The sequence below is a fragment of the Pristiophorus japonicus genome, chromosome 7 (genome assembly GCF_044704955.1).
Source record: "Pristiophorus japonicus isolate sPriJap1 chromosome 7, sPriJap1.hap1, whole genome shotgun sequence".
Classification (NCBI taxonomy): Eukaryota; Metazoa; Chordata; class Chondrichthyes; family Pristiophoridae; genus Pristiophorus; species Pristiophorus japonicus.
The window spans coordinates 18,569,501-18,583,960 of NC_091983.1; the positions used below are offsets into that span (position 1 = coordinate 18,569,501).

At 46.6% G+C, this 14,460-nt stretch overlaps 1 protein-coding gene across 1 annotated transcript in view; it reads right to left on the reverse strand.

The window, feature by feature from the left end:
* The window catches only part of adgrb3 (adhesion G protein-coupled receptor B3), a 920,563-nt gene that overhangs the window by 553,178 nt on the left and 352,925 nt on the right, over window positions 1-14,460 (reverse strand). The gene's annotated exons all lie outside the window — the stretch shown is intronic.

Here is a 14,460-nt window from a genome sequence, read left to right on the forward strand (position 1 = left end):
GCTTTGCACATTTCTCAGCGCGCACAGCCTGCATGAGGACAATAAGAACTGAACAGGAGTGGGCCATGCATCCCCTTGGGCCTCGTCCCTCGTAGAATCAAAACAAGCAAAGAAATAAAACTGCAAACGTCATTCAAACACTTCGGGTGGGGGTGGAGGGGAGAGGGAAGAATTGTTTCGGTAGAATGCAAAGCTGTAACACTTGACGCTGTGATTTGCTTAAAAGATGAAATTTCAACAGTGCATAACGTGGATACACGCAGAAAATTGTGCTTACATAGAATTACATTTGAAGGGACTTTTACATCGAATGTACAGCATAGAAACGAGCCATTGGGCCCAACTGGAGGTGTTAATGTTCCATAGGAGCCTCCTCCCACTCCTCTTCATCTCAGCCTATCAGCATATCCTTCTATTTCTTTCTCCCTCGTGTACATATCTAATTTCCCCTTAAATGCATCTATGCTATTGGCCTCAACTACTCCTTGTGGTAGCGAGTTCCACATTCTCACCACTCTCTGGGTAAAGAAGTTTCTCCTGAATTCCCTCTTGGATTCATTAGTGGCCTTCTTATGTTTATGGTCCCTAGTTCTGGCCTTGTCTGCAAGTGGAAACATTATCTATGTCTACCCTATCAAACAACAACAACAACTTGTATTTATATAGTGCCTTATTGGATGTATTAGTGACTATTCCCTTCTTCCTCGTGTGTTTATCTAGCTTCCCCTTAAATGCATCAATAAAAGGCAATTAATTTTAAATTAATTTTTACTTCACAACTGCATTGACTTATTGTGCACTATCTTAAAGGTGCAGCTCGACTTGGGTCTAATTCCGCGCCAAAACATATTATTTTTACAATCGCAGAAATTAAATCATTGTTGGGGGGGGGGGGGTTGGGGAAACAGCATTTATTACTAAGCTAAGAAATGATAACATTCCCTATTTTTTCTTATCAAGTTAAATATGTCCTGGGAACTCTATCGAAAGCAGGTGATTGTGGAACAGACAAAAAAAAAACCCTCTCAGCTTGGCCTTGAGCATTAGGAGACAACAACAGAATACTGACAAAATCTGAAATAATGGAAAGGGAAAATGTTGAAGACAAACAGCAGATTGTCAGCATGTGAAGAGAGAAAAGACAGCTAAACATTTCAGGTACAGACTCCTTCTGACTCAGGGGCTTGACCTAAATCTCCTCCTGTCTTTTCTCCTTTCAGGCCTGCTCTTCATCTCCAGCAGTGTCTGTCGATATTGCTAAGCGTTAAGAACCATGTCGTCCAAGTGTAAGGGGCATTAATGGGAAGCACCATGAGGGAGAAAGGAGTAGAAGGGAATGAGAAAGTAGGGCGGGAGGAGGCTCGTGTGGAGCATAAACTCCGGCACGGATCGGTTGGGCCGACCAGCCTCTTTCTGTGCTGTGCGCTCTGTGCAAATGTCCCTTCGAATCGCTATTCCCTCGCAGTTTGCTGGTTGTCAGTTTAGTTCCAAAAGCATTGTCTGCTGGAAAGGGGTCACTCCTTGGGTCGACCCTTGAGGTTTGGTAAGCGCCTGGCGGCGTGCACTGGCTGTCTGGCTGGCCGCGCTCAAAGCGAAGAAACGGCCACGTTAACATTGATCTGGTGGAGCTGCAGCCTGACCCTGTGCAGCTCGCCAGATTGAGACTTACCAATGTAGGGCCAGCCCCAGACGGCAAAACAGTAACTGTGCGGGGGAGTGGTGGGGTGGGTTGGGATGGAATGGGGGGTGGTGGTTGGGTAGGGGGTCGGGGGGGGGCACGATCGCAGCGGGCGGTGGGGGGGGGGAACATCTCCTGGGGCAGCAGGTCCAGATTATTTTTTTTGGGGGGGGGGGGGGCAGACTGGAGCAGTGTTTCTCCTTGCCCCTCAAATAATATCAAAGTTACCTTTGCCGGGCCTCTTTTCTTCTGTTCCCCCACCACCCACCGGAACTAGTCGATGTGTGGACGGTCCAGGTTTGCATACTACAATGGGCCTACAGCCTGAAACAGATCACCGGGCACTTGGCGGTTAGGCCCCTTCCAAAATGGCGGTGGTCGCATCGTCAGTGCTACCGGGGCGATAAGGCTGCCGATCCCATATTGAGGCTGTTACCAACCCTGTTCATGCCAGGGAACACAAGTTCATCTCGACCCCTCTTATCTCCAGTTTATCCTGTGGGCTTTCTTTATTACATTTCACACTGATGCTCTTTCATACCTGTTCTAGGATGTAACTAAAATAATCTGGTAAAATCTAAACCCTCCACTCTCCTCATTGCCCAATAGATGCATACAGTATTGTATTTTCTATACATCCATCAACCTTCCATCTGAATAATTCAATCTATTTCTTTGTAGCAAATTGTTTTCAGTTCAGGGATTATTCATGAGTTTCTCTTTTGCACCTTCTCGAATGCATCAACCTCCTTTTTGATGCAAAGTGACCGGAACAGGTGCACACTTTTAAGTAAGGCCTTAATTAGAGGTAGAATTAACATGAGATGCTTCAACCTGTCACTCGATTGGACAGATCCTAATATGCCCTTAACCCTTCTTGATCATGGTCTGGTCGATGACTACCCCCAATCTTAATGCTCTTCAGTATATAACCATTCACAGGGCAATCATAATTTATCACTTTCACATCTAAATAGATTCCTTTTCACTTTTCCACATTCTTTGCATTTATCATCTTGCATCAAGTCCCGCTCCCCCATCACCCACTGTGCTCGCTGACCTACATTGGTTTCCGGTTAAGCAACACCTCTATTTCAAAATTCTCAGTCTTATTTTCAAATCCCTCCATTTGCTTTGCCCTCTGTAATCTCCTCCAGCCCCACAACCACACCCCCCCGCCCCCCCCACCCAACCACCCCGCCCTGAGATGTCCTCTAATTCCGCCCTCTTGAGCATCCCTGATTGTAATCGCTCAACCTTTGGTGGCCGTGCCTTCAGCTGCTTGGGCCCCAAACTCTGGAACTCCCTGCCTAAACCTCCCCACCTCTCCACCTCTCTTTCTTCCTTCAAGACGCTCCTTAAAACCTACCTCTTTGACCAAGCTTTTGGTCACCTGCGCTAATTTCTACTTATGAGGCTCGGTGTCAATTTTTTAAAATCTCGTAATACTCCTGTGAAACTTCTTGGGACGTTTCACTAAAGGCGCTATATAAATACACGTTGTTGGTGTTGTTGTTGTTAATGTGGTGGCCCCTGGCAAGGCTGGCATTTATTGCCCATCCCTAGTTGCCCTTGGGAAGGCGGAGGCAGACCTTGTTGCTATCTGATGTACTAAGCTTTACAAAATCATGTCGAATGATGCCACCCTTTGCTACGCACCTTCCTTTCCCATATAGTTTAGGGTCTTCTGCAAATGGAATAATATTACTTAATTCTCCTCTTGCAGGTCATTAAAGATAGTGAATGGTAGAAGACAAGTATGTATCCTTGTACAACTCTATTGGTGCTTCCTACTCTGAGGCCTGCTATGTTATCATTATCCTCTGCTTTCTTCTATTTACTTCATTTCCAATCCACTTTCCCTTTTAGTTTATGGAAAATGACTTGGTGCTGCTCCCTTTCATATTTAAATGGGAAATATCCACCAAGAGGGAAGATTGGATAGGCTGGGGTGGTTTTCTGTGGAACAGAGGAGGCTGAGGGGAGACTTGATTGAGGTTATTAAAATTATGAGGGGCCTAGATAGAACGGATAGGAAGGGCCTATTTCCCTTCGCTGACTGGTCAGTAACCAGGGGATATAGATTTAAAGTAATGGGTAGAAGGATTAGCGGGGAGATGAGGAGTACCTTTTTTTCACCCAGAGGATGGTAGGGGTCTGGAACTCACTGCCTGAAAGGGCGGTCGAGGCAGAAACCCTTGTTGCATTTAAAAAGTGCTTGGCTATGCACTTGAAGTTCTGTAACCTAGAGCGCTATAGATCATGAGTTGGAAAGTGGGATTAGGCTGGATAGCTCTTTTTCGGCCTGCACGGACACGATGGGCTGAATGGCCTCCTTCTGTGCCACAAATTTCTCTGATTCTTCTAGGAATTATACTGACTGCTAACTTAGTTACCTCCTCAGAGATGCCTGGTAAGTTCGTGAGCTATGGAGAGGTGGGGGGTTTGGCGGTGAACATTGACCTTCGATGGTAGTGCAAATGGGCAACAGTGAATCAGTATTCCGTTTTACACAATGCTCGATCTTCTTTTCCATTGACTTAAATCGGGCGCGGTGTAAAATGGCTGCCGAATCATTATTTCCCATTTTATGCAATCAATTTCACCTCTCTTGAAATCATACAGCCGAACTATCTCACTTCCTGTCTGACATCAAGACCTGAACAATGTCCTCACGCTCAACATTGACAAAACTAACGCCATCCCCTTTAGCTCATGTGAGCACCTGTATGCCGCTGACTCCACAACCGTCAATCTCACTGGCTCTGAGGTCGACGCAGGGATCGTACAGTCTTGGCATCCTGCTTGACCTTCGACCTCCTTCTTGCACCACATCTGCTCGCTCACTGAGACTAAATTTTTCCACCCCAACATTGCTTCCTTGTGCCGCTCCTTTTCTCCCTCTCCCTGTCACTAAAGCCTAATTGACAGCTTCATTATCTCAAAGATTGACTTCTCCACTACTCTCCTCATCGACTTCCCCTCCCCCACCCTTCATTCTCCACAAACTCTTTAATTAATCCTGAATTCTGTGGTCATTGACCTTGCCCAGCTCCACTGGCTGAAAGTCCATTTTAATATCCTCATCCTCATTTTTAAATCACTCTGTGGTCTCACTCCATTTTACCCGAGCGATCGTCAACCATTTTCCTCAGCTCACGCTTCCAATTCCAAATTGCTCCTTGTCCCCTGTCTCTTCTGCTTCACCATTATAGGCTGATTTTTCAGCTACTGTGGCTCTTGCTCTTTTTGAACTCTTTACAGTGCAGCAAGAGAGATAGAGGTGTACTGCCATCCAAATGGGCGTAAGCGGGGTGGAGGCGGGGGGGGGTACGGAGGGATGGGTGGTGCAGTTGCATTGGGGTAGCATCAAAGCCAGGGATGCGGCAAGCTAAAATTGTCAGCTGTGGCTCAGTGGGTAGCACTCATGCCTGAGTCAGAAGGTTGTGGGTTCAAGTCCCACCCCAGGGACTTAAGCACAAATGTCTCGGCTGACACTCCAGTGCAGTACTGAGGGAGCGCTGCACTGTCAGAGGCGCCCTCTTTTGGATGAGACCTTAAACCGAGGCACTATTTCGAAGAAGTGCAGGAGAGTTATTCCCGGTGTCCTGGCCAATATTTATCCCTCAATCAACATCAATAAAAAACAGATTATCTGGTCTTGATCACATTCCTGTTGATGGGAGCTTGCTGTGCACAAATTGGCTGCTGCGTTTCCTACATTGCAACAATGACTACACTCCAAAAGTACTTCATTGGCTGTAAAATGTTTGAGAAATCCAGTGGTCGTGAACGGGCGCTATATAAATGCAAGTCTTTCTTTCAAAAAAAAATCTCACAGAGGGGACCTTCAATGGGATCTGAGGCTGTGTGTGTTGCCCTCAGTAGCAGGCAGGTTCTGTATTATTTGTCTGCAAGGGGCAGCTGGGCACTGGAGATGTGTCAACATGGTGTGAGCACCTGTCATCATATCAAGTGTAGCGTTGAACTACCAGAATACTTGGTAGATGATATCATCTCTGTAACCATACCGTGACAATGCTCAGTATATGTATCTAATTCTCCGTCCCACTCCCATTCTGTCCTCGGCCTCCTACACTGTTCCAATGAAGCTCAACACAAGCTCGAGGAACAGCAACTCATCTTTCGATTAAGCATTTTACAACCTTCCAGACTCAACATTGAGTTCAACAACTTTAATTCAGAACCACCGCTCCCATTTTCTCAGACAGCAGTACTGCAGCGGTTCAAGAAGGTGGCTCACCACAATTTTCTCAAGGGCAATTAGGGATGTGCAATAAAGGCTGGTCTTACTAGCGACGCCCACATCCCAGGAATAAATATTTTAAAAAGGTGGTGGTATTGGTTCTGCTGTAACCTTGAATTTAATTGTCCCATTACTAGCCCCTTTTGCCGTGCACCATCATCCCTTTTGTCATTTAATCTCTCCTGCCTTCCACTCTCTCACAGACGTTTTGTTCTTTCCTCCCCTCCCTTTCCCCTTTCCCTGCTTCTGTACTTGCTTAAAAACTGTTAAATCTCTAACTTTTTCTAGTTCTAATGAAAGCTCATCGACCTGAAGCATTATCTCTGTTTCTCTCTCCACAGATGTTTGACTGACCTGCTAAGTGTTTTCAGCATTTTCTGTTTTTACTTAGTATATGATGATATCTATATGTAACTGGATTGTGATAATCTGTTGAATAAAATGCCATTGCTTAATGGTGTGCTAAATGCTCAATGGTTCCAAAGGCAACTGAGGGTTAGCAGAGTTGTAGTGTATTGGCCATGAACAGTTCTGTTATTGGTCTTTTTATAACTGTGTATACAAACCCCAAATCAGTCTTGAGTGCAGTAACTAAACCAAAGATATGAACAACAACAATACTGAAAACTTGCATTTATATAGCGCCTTTAATGTAGTAAAACGTCCTAGAGTGAAAGTATGCGAGGGCAGTTGCACTGAGCTGGACAACGGAGGAAAGGCGTTGGGGGATAATGGCGTAGTCGACCATGTCAAAGGCTGCAGACAGGTCGAGAAGGACGAGTTTGAATAGTGCATCACGGTAACAGTCACAGAGGGTGTTAGTTGTGACTTTGATTCGGGCCCTTTCAGTTAGTTGGCAGGAGTGGAAACCTGATTGAAGAGGTTCAAACATGGAATTGCGGGAAGATGGGGGCAGATTTTGGAGGCGACAATGCGCTCCAGGACTTTGGAGAGGAAAGGGAGATGGGGAAAATGAACCATGGAAAACAGAAAGGAGAGATGCAAGAGCAGCAGATCCAGAAACAATTGATCTAAATTGTTAACTCCTCTCAATTTGACAACAGAAAGCCTGATCCTTGAAGGCTCTAAGACCCAAAGAGCAGCAATTTTGCAATTAAATGAAATAGTTACCATTGCAAGAAAATGTCATTTGATATAAATAAACAGGTAGAAATTCTGCTTGGAGAAGTTTGTTACCAATGCTCAATGCTCGTAATACCTTTCTGTGGGTACTAGTTTATGTAGTATAGGGAAGGCCTAAGCATGCAGGAGGAGGCCAATCCAGAATCAAGGGCAGAGCAGGATGCAGGCATTGAGCAATCAGGAAGATGAGGTGTTCATTCAAGCTACGTTTACCAAGTTGCCCCTTTAAAAGCTCCTCCTTTCCATGTGTAATCAAGCAAGTGGCTCAAGTCACTTCCTGCAGCCCAATCCCCTACTCTTCCTAAACTACCAAGTGCAGAAACAAACTCTCGGGATAAAGTTCAAATACGGTGCAACCAATTCGTTATCTGAACTTGGGCTGTGCGCGAGCGATGCCAACCAATTTTAGCACCGTGCTATCCCCTGTGAAGCTGGTGCATTTTGATTCCCTGTGGAAGGAGTTACGTGTGCTGGCTGGCTATCTGCAGTGGGCTTCAGTTGGGATTCGCCCCCTTGTGTTGGATCCTGTGATGGCCCGACAGCTGATCCTGCCATGTTCACTGCACCCATGGCTGGCTGGTCCTGCCCACTTTCTGGCATATCTATTGTCACCTGTGCCAGGCTCTTTTCTCTGGAAAAGAGAAGGCCGAGGAGCGACCTGACAGAGGTCTTTAAGATTGTGAAAGTGTTTGATAGCGTAGACGCAGAGAAAATGTTTCCGGTTGTGAGGGTGTCCAAAACTAGGGGCCACAAATATAAGGTGGTCACGACTAAACCCAATAAGAAATTTAGGAGAAACCCAGAGAGTGGTTAGAATGTGGAACGTGGAGTGGTTGAGGCGAATAGTACAGATAGATACCTTTAAGGGAAAGCTGGGTAAACACACGAGGATGAAAGGAATAGAAGGACATGCTGATAGGGTAAGGTGAAGTGAGGTGGGAGGAGTCTCCGGTGGAGCATAAACATTGCTGAATGGCCTGTTTCTGTGCTGTACATTCTTTGCAATTCAAGGTCAGGATGCTGGTCAAGCTGGAGGTGGCAGCACTCTGAGAGCTTCATTTATGCCTGTGCCAAGCCTAGCCCTACTGCTGGCCCTACTCCCTCAGCATGCCTGATGACCTGCACTGGGGCAAACCTGTCGACTGCAAATGTGACTCCCCCTAGCAGGTCAAGCTGGATGCGATGGGAGAGTAGGATAGGAGCCTAAGGCCTCGATTGCAGCAGCCTGAGCATTTGTGACACTGGGTTTGGGGGGACCTGTGCCACTGGGGCCTTGGTTAATGAGGCCCTCACACCCCATGACAGAACGCAGCGCAGACAGCCATTTATCCACAAGCAAGTGGAAAGCTCCACATCGCCAGCCGGGAACAAGAAACGCGTTTCACGAGGACACAAGTGAGTCCTGCAGATGATCAGATGGCCATCTCTTTTTACAAGCATGCCCCCTCGAAATCCGAACGCCGGGCACAGCAGCTGAGGTAGGGACTCTCCTGGGTCTCCGGAGGCTGCTCCAACCTCTGCCACCCACCACTCTGCTTGATCCAAACTCTGAGACTCACCCAATGCTACCTCCTCACTCTGAACAACCTTCTGAGGTGCGGATACCTGTCTCCGTGCTCGGCATAGTTGGTGCTGTGAAGTGTTGGCTTTCTCAGATACACCAACTCTTCCGGCTTTCAGTTGTCCCAGGCCTACAGAAGAAGAGCACGTAAACAATGCTGCCTCCAAGAAGCACTTTCAAACAGCGCTTTCATTGCAATTGACAGTGGGCAATACTTTTGTGGTTCAGTGTGTACCAGTGCGTCAGTGAGTGAGTGAGTAAGACAGGAGTGGGATGGCAGAATGGATGATTGCAGATAATAAGAAAATTTGGCTGTGGGGTTGATGGTGAGGACGAAAGGTGGAGAAAGACCAAATTTGTGAGCGATAAGGAAGTCAAGGGTTATGGGGAGCGGGCAGGGAAGTGGAGTTGAGGCCAAGATCAGATCAGCCATGATCTTATTGAATGGCGGAGCAGGCTCGAGAGGCCAAATGGCCTACTCCTGCTCCTATTTCTTATGTTCTTATGTAAGCTGTAAACTGCAGGAAGATATCAATGAACTGGTCAGGTGGGCAGAAAAGTGGCAAATGGAATTCAATCCGGAGAAGTGTGAGGTAATGTATTTGGGGAGGGCTAACAAGGCAAGGGAATACACATTAAATGGTAGGATACTGCGAAGTGTAAAAGAACTAAGGGATCTTGGAATGTATGTCCACAGATCCTGAAGGTAGCAGGTCAGGTAGATAAGGCAGTTAAGAAGGCATGCGGGATACTTTCCTTTATTAGCCCAGACATGGAACATAAGAGGAGGGAGGTTTATGCTTGAACTGTACAAAACACTAGTTAGGCCACAGCTAGAGTACTGTGTACAGTTCTGGTCACCACGTTGCAGGTGTGATGTGATTGCATTAGAGAAGAGATTTAGGAGGATGTTGCCAGGACTGGAGAATTTTAGCTATGTGGAAAGATTGGATAGGCTGGGCTTGTTTTCTTTGGAACAGAGGAGGCTGAGGGGAGACTTATTTGAAGTGTATAAAATTATGAGCGGCCTAGATAGAGTGGATAAGAAGGACCTATTTCCCTCAGCAGAGAGGTCAATAACCAGGAGGCATAGATTTAAAGTAATTGGTAGAAGGATTAGAGGGGGTGTTAAAGGGAACTTTTATCACCCAGAGGGTGGTGGGAATCTGGAACTCACTGCTTGAAAGGGTGGTAGAGGCAGGCACCCTCATAGCATTTAAAAAGTACTTGGCTATGAATTTGAAGTGCTGCATCCTACAAGGCTATGGACCAAGAGCTGGAAAGTGGGATTAGGCTGGATAGCTCTTTTTCGGTTGTCACAGACACGATGAGTCAAATGGCCTCCTTCTGTGCTGTAAATATCTATGATTCTATGGTACTAGCCTCTCCCCCTTACCCCCTTGTAGAGCCCAGTAAAGCCCAAGAGGCCTCATCCAATGGACTCCAACTCTCGTTGTGCCTGGAAACTCCGTCCAGTCTTGGTTCGCTCCTTGTCTCATTATAGGTTAGATTTTCCACCCATTAACTACGAATGAGGGAGTGGGAAGGACCAGGGGACACGAGCTTAAACTCTAAGAATAGGAATAGACTGGATGTTGGCCAATTGTTCTGTTCACAGAGAGCAGTGAGCCTCGAGAATGTGTTGCTGGCTGGTGTGGTGGGTGCTGGCTCTCTCCACAAGAGGGAGCTGGGCAAGTTCTTGACTGGGGCAGAGATCCCATCATATAGAAGGTAAGTGTCTTTACAGTGTCAGCTGTGACTTAGTGGGTAGCACTGGGTCAGAACGATGTGAGTTCAAGTCCCACTCCAGGGATTTGTGCACATAAAAATATCTAGGCTGACACTCCAATGCAGCGCTGAGGGAGTGTTGCACTGTCGGAGTTGCCGTCTTTCGGATGAGACATTAAACCAAAGCCCCGTCTGCTCTCTCAGGTGGACGTAAAAGATCCCATGGCACTATTTCAAAGCAGAGCATGGGAGTTATTCCTAGTGTCCTGACCAATATCTATCCCTCAATCAAAAAAACAGATTATCTGGTCATTATCACATTGCTGTTTGTGGGCGCAAGTTGGCTGCCGCGTTCACATTACAACAGTGACTACACTCCAAAAGTACTTCACTGGCTGTAAAGTGCTTTGAAACTTCCGGTGGATGTGAAAGGCACTATATAAATGCAAGTCTTTCATTTTTCTTTTAACACTTGATCTGTGTGTTCTCCTGGATTGGATTTGATCGCCTGTGCGGGTTGGGGAGGAATGATCCTGATTATTTTTTCCCTGATTGGCCCTGGGTTTTTCTCTGTTTTCTTTTGCCTCTGGAATTGATAGGGGACGTGTCTAGTCATGTTGATCCAGCCAACATGGTGAGTGGGGCAGGCTCAATGGACCAGTTGGTCTTTTCCTGCCCGTCAATTTCCTACGTTTGTAATAGAAGTAGAAGAATAGTTTTTTTGATGTTAAAAGTTTAGGAAGTGCATACATGAGGAACATGAAGGCAAGGGTATTAAGGGTTACAGAACCAAGGCGGGCAGATGGAGTTAAGATACCGATCAGCCGTGATCTAACGGAATGGCGGAACAGGCTCGAGGGGCTGAATGGCCTCCTCCCGTTCCTATGATCAGTGTGCTGTGCAGACAAAAGCTTACAGAACTGACACACGCATGGAAAAAAATAATCAATATTCAGGGTTAACAGCCAAGTGAGAATTCTCCCGAAAACCTTCAAGTTATGCACCGTTACCTCCCAAATAGTGCAGCGAAAGCCATTTCCCAGCTTACATTCATCAACTTCCTTCAGATTGCATGCCTCAATGCAGACAACTTCCATTTCAATCACAAGTGAATGGCTGAATTATTTCATCTGGAACTCCTCCGTGCCCTTCAATGTGGCAATGAAAATAAGTTGATTTCAATGTTTCAAAGGCAGTTTCCGCTTTGCAAGTGGAACAACAACTCCCAGCTCCTGTTCTTGTTGTCTCCACCCTTAGTCCTTCTCTCTCTGTTCTTGAGCATCCCCGATTTTCATCGCTCCACCATTGACGGCCGCCTTCAGCTGTCTAGACACTAACGCTCTGGAATTCTCTCCCTAAACCTCTCTGCCACTCTACCTCTCTCTCCTCCTTTAAGAAGCTCCTTAAATCTATCTCTTTTGTTCTATTATCTCCTTATGTGGCTCGGTGTCAGATTTTGTTTGATAATCACTCCTGTGAAGCGCCTTGGGCCGTTTTATTACTTTAAAGGTGCTATTTGCTGTTGTTGTTGACATTATTGTCTTCATATCTCCTCTGACGTTCCTCCATTGCTAAAGCTGCTTCCAAGAAGTCTCCTTTTTATTCATGCCAAATGTTTCTTTTCCCTTTAACATTACTTAACTTGAATATTGCTCCCAAGGCTCTCATAATTGTCAACGTTCCCACCTCTGAATTGAGGGTTCAATTCTCTCCCATGAGTACATCATTTAGGCTGACATGTCGGTGCAGGATGAACCTAAGAATTAGGTGCAGAAAAAGACCAGCTGGTCCATTGAAACTGCCTTGTACTATTACAGTGTAAGTGGGTATCATGACCCTCCATTGACCTACCACCCAACTTGGGGGCCAAACAAAACCTCACGAGATGTCCTGAGACAATGCTATTCTACCAGACATCAGCAACAACTTTAATAGTGACTTTAAAGTAGAAAAACATCCAGAGCCATAATCAGAAAACAAGTGGATATAAAAGATTCCTTGGCACCATTTAAATGAAAACAGGGCAGTTGTCCTGTCTTCCACAAAATCTCCCCCCCAACATCACCAATGACAAATTAACTGGTCATTGGTCTCAGTGATGTTTGTGGGATCTTGCTGCGTGAAAATTGGCTGCCGCACTGCCCCACAGTTCAACAGCACTTTATTGGCTGTGGAATTACTTGGGACGGTCTTGGCGTTGTGAAAGAAGCCAAAGAAATACAAGTTCTTTCTTTCTAATGACTCTCACACTCCTGGACATAAGAAAAAAATAAGTCATCTGACAGGTGATCCCTTTGCAATCTTTCTTGTCTCCATCTCATCAATATCACTAAGAATGGGCAGTACTTATAGAATCATAAGGAGCCTATTCAGCCTGTGCTGGCTCTTTGCAAGATCTGTCTAAATAGTCTCTCTCCCCCTGCTCTTTCCCCATAGCCCTGCAAATTTCTCCTTTTCAAGTACATATCCAATTCCCTGTTGAAAGTTACCATTGCCTTTGCTTCGAACATCCTTTCAGGCAATGCATTCCAGATCACAACAACCTGCTGCTTACCTTCTCCTCATTACCCCCTGGATTTGTTTTCCCAATTACTTCTATGAACGTCCCTTTCACTTAGTAAGCAGCAGATACAATTTTCTGTTCATTACTTGCTGATTAATCTTCCCTTCTACTCTTTTCTACTTTTCCAAGTAGGTGGCCCTCCCACACTATGAAGTTTGATCTTTTAGCTAGGTTTTCCAATCAAAGAAAATGCCACTGCTGTAATTTCTGTAAACTGTGGTCCAAAACGTGTGAGAAATGTGGGCAAACAAATCAACTGATGCTTTATTTTGTAATCTGCAAAGGGCTCTGAAGGGCTGCAATGAAGTATGATTTATTTAGAAACAATTTGGGGGGTGAAATTTGTTTTCGCCCCGTTTGGGGGCAGGAACATGTGGCAGGCACGAAACTTAGAGTCAGGCGCGGAAGTTCCGCCCCTTTCAGGAAATTCGGGTTACTGCCCCCATACGCTGCACTTCCTTCCCGGGACGGTATCAGGGCAGGTGCCTCTGCAGCGCTATGCATTAGGCCTTGCGGCGCTGCCGCGTTCGAGGGGCACTTCCCTCAATTGAAGAGAAGGGCCCACACTGCTGACTCTGCAAAAGAAAAAGGCACCTACCTGGACCAGCGGGGAGCTGGACCACTCCAGCAGGGTGCCAGGCTGAGCGATCGCGGACACGACCCCGCGAAGAAACCGCATCAGGAGCAGCAACAGACAGGAAGGTTTTTTTTTCTGCACTCGGCCACCTCCCCTTTAATTTCCTCCCCGGTAGCGGCCGGCCGCCCGCTACGCATCCCCCAAAGCTGTCGGTGTTATCGCCCAGGGGGGCGTAAATCAATTTCGGGCGGGGTCCGGGACGCTGACGGGGCGCTGCACACGGCAATGATGTCACGATCACCGGGCGCAGGAGATCGGGGCGCAACTTTGTCGCGCTACCGCTAAACTCCCACCCAATATGGCAGGAGACGTTGCCAGCATCGCCCCCGTGTGGTTAGGCATTGGCACCCCTCGAGGGCCGCTAATGGGAGGCGCAAATGCAGCGAATTTTTAGCCCTAATTAGCCGTTAGAAGATTGGACTCATTTTTGTCACCAAATTAAATTGCATTCATTTTAATATATTACTAGTTGATCGCCTGTGGCATTGCACATGGAGAGTAAAGACCAAACACAGTATTCAGGTCAATCGGGGTAGAGAGCTGGGGGGAGCAACTGGTCCCAAGCAGGGGGGAAGGGAAGGGAAGGGGCAAGGCAGCAGATGTGGGAGGAGTAAAAGAAGAGGCAGATGGACGGAAGAGGTGAAAGGACGGTGATAGAGGAGTGCACGGGCAAGAGGAGAGGAAGGGAGATGGAAATGGTTCAAAAGAAGACAGGAGAGAATGAAAAAGAGAGGAGAAAGGAAAGAGGAGAAAGGAGAGGATGATAGCGGAAGGGAGGGAGAAGTGTAGAGGAAATAAGAAGGGAGGGAAATGGGAAGGAGGATGGTTTTGGAGTTGGAAGGGAGGGTGAGAAGAGGGTGTGGTAGATTTCTGAATGATTAGT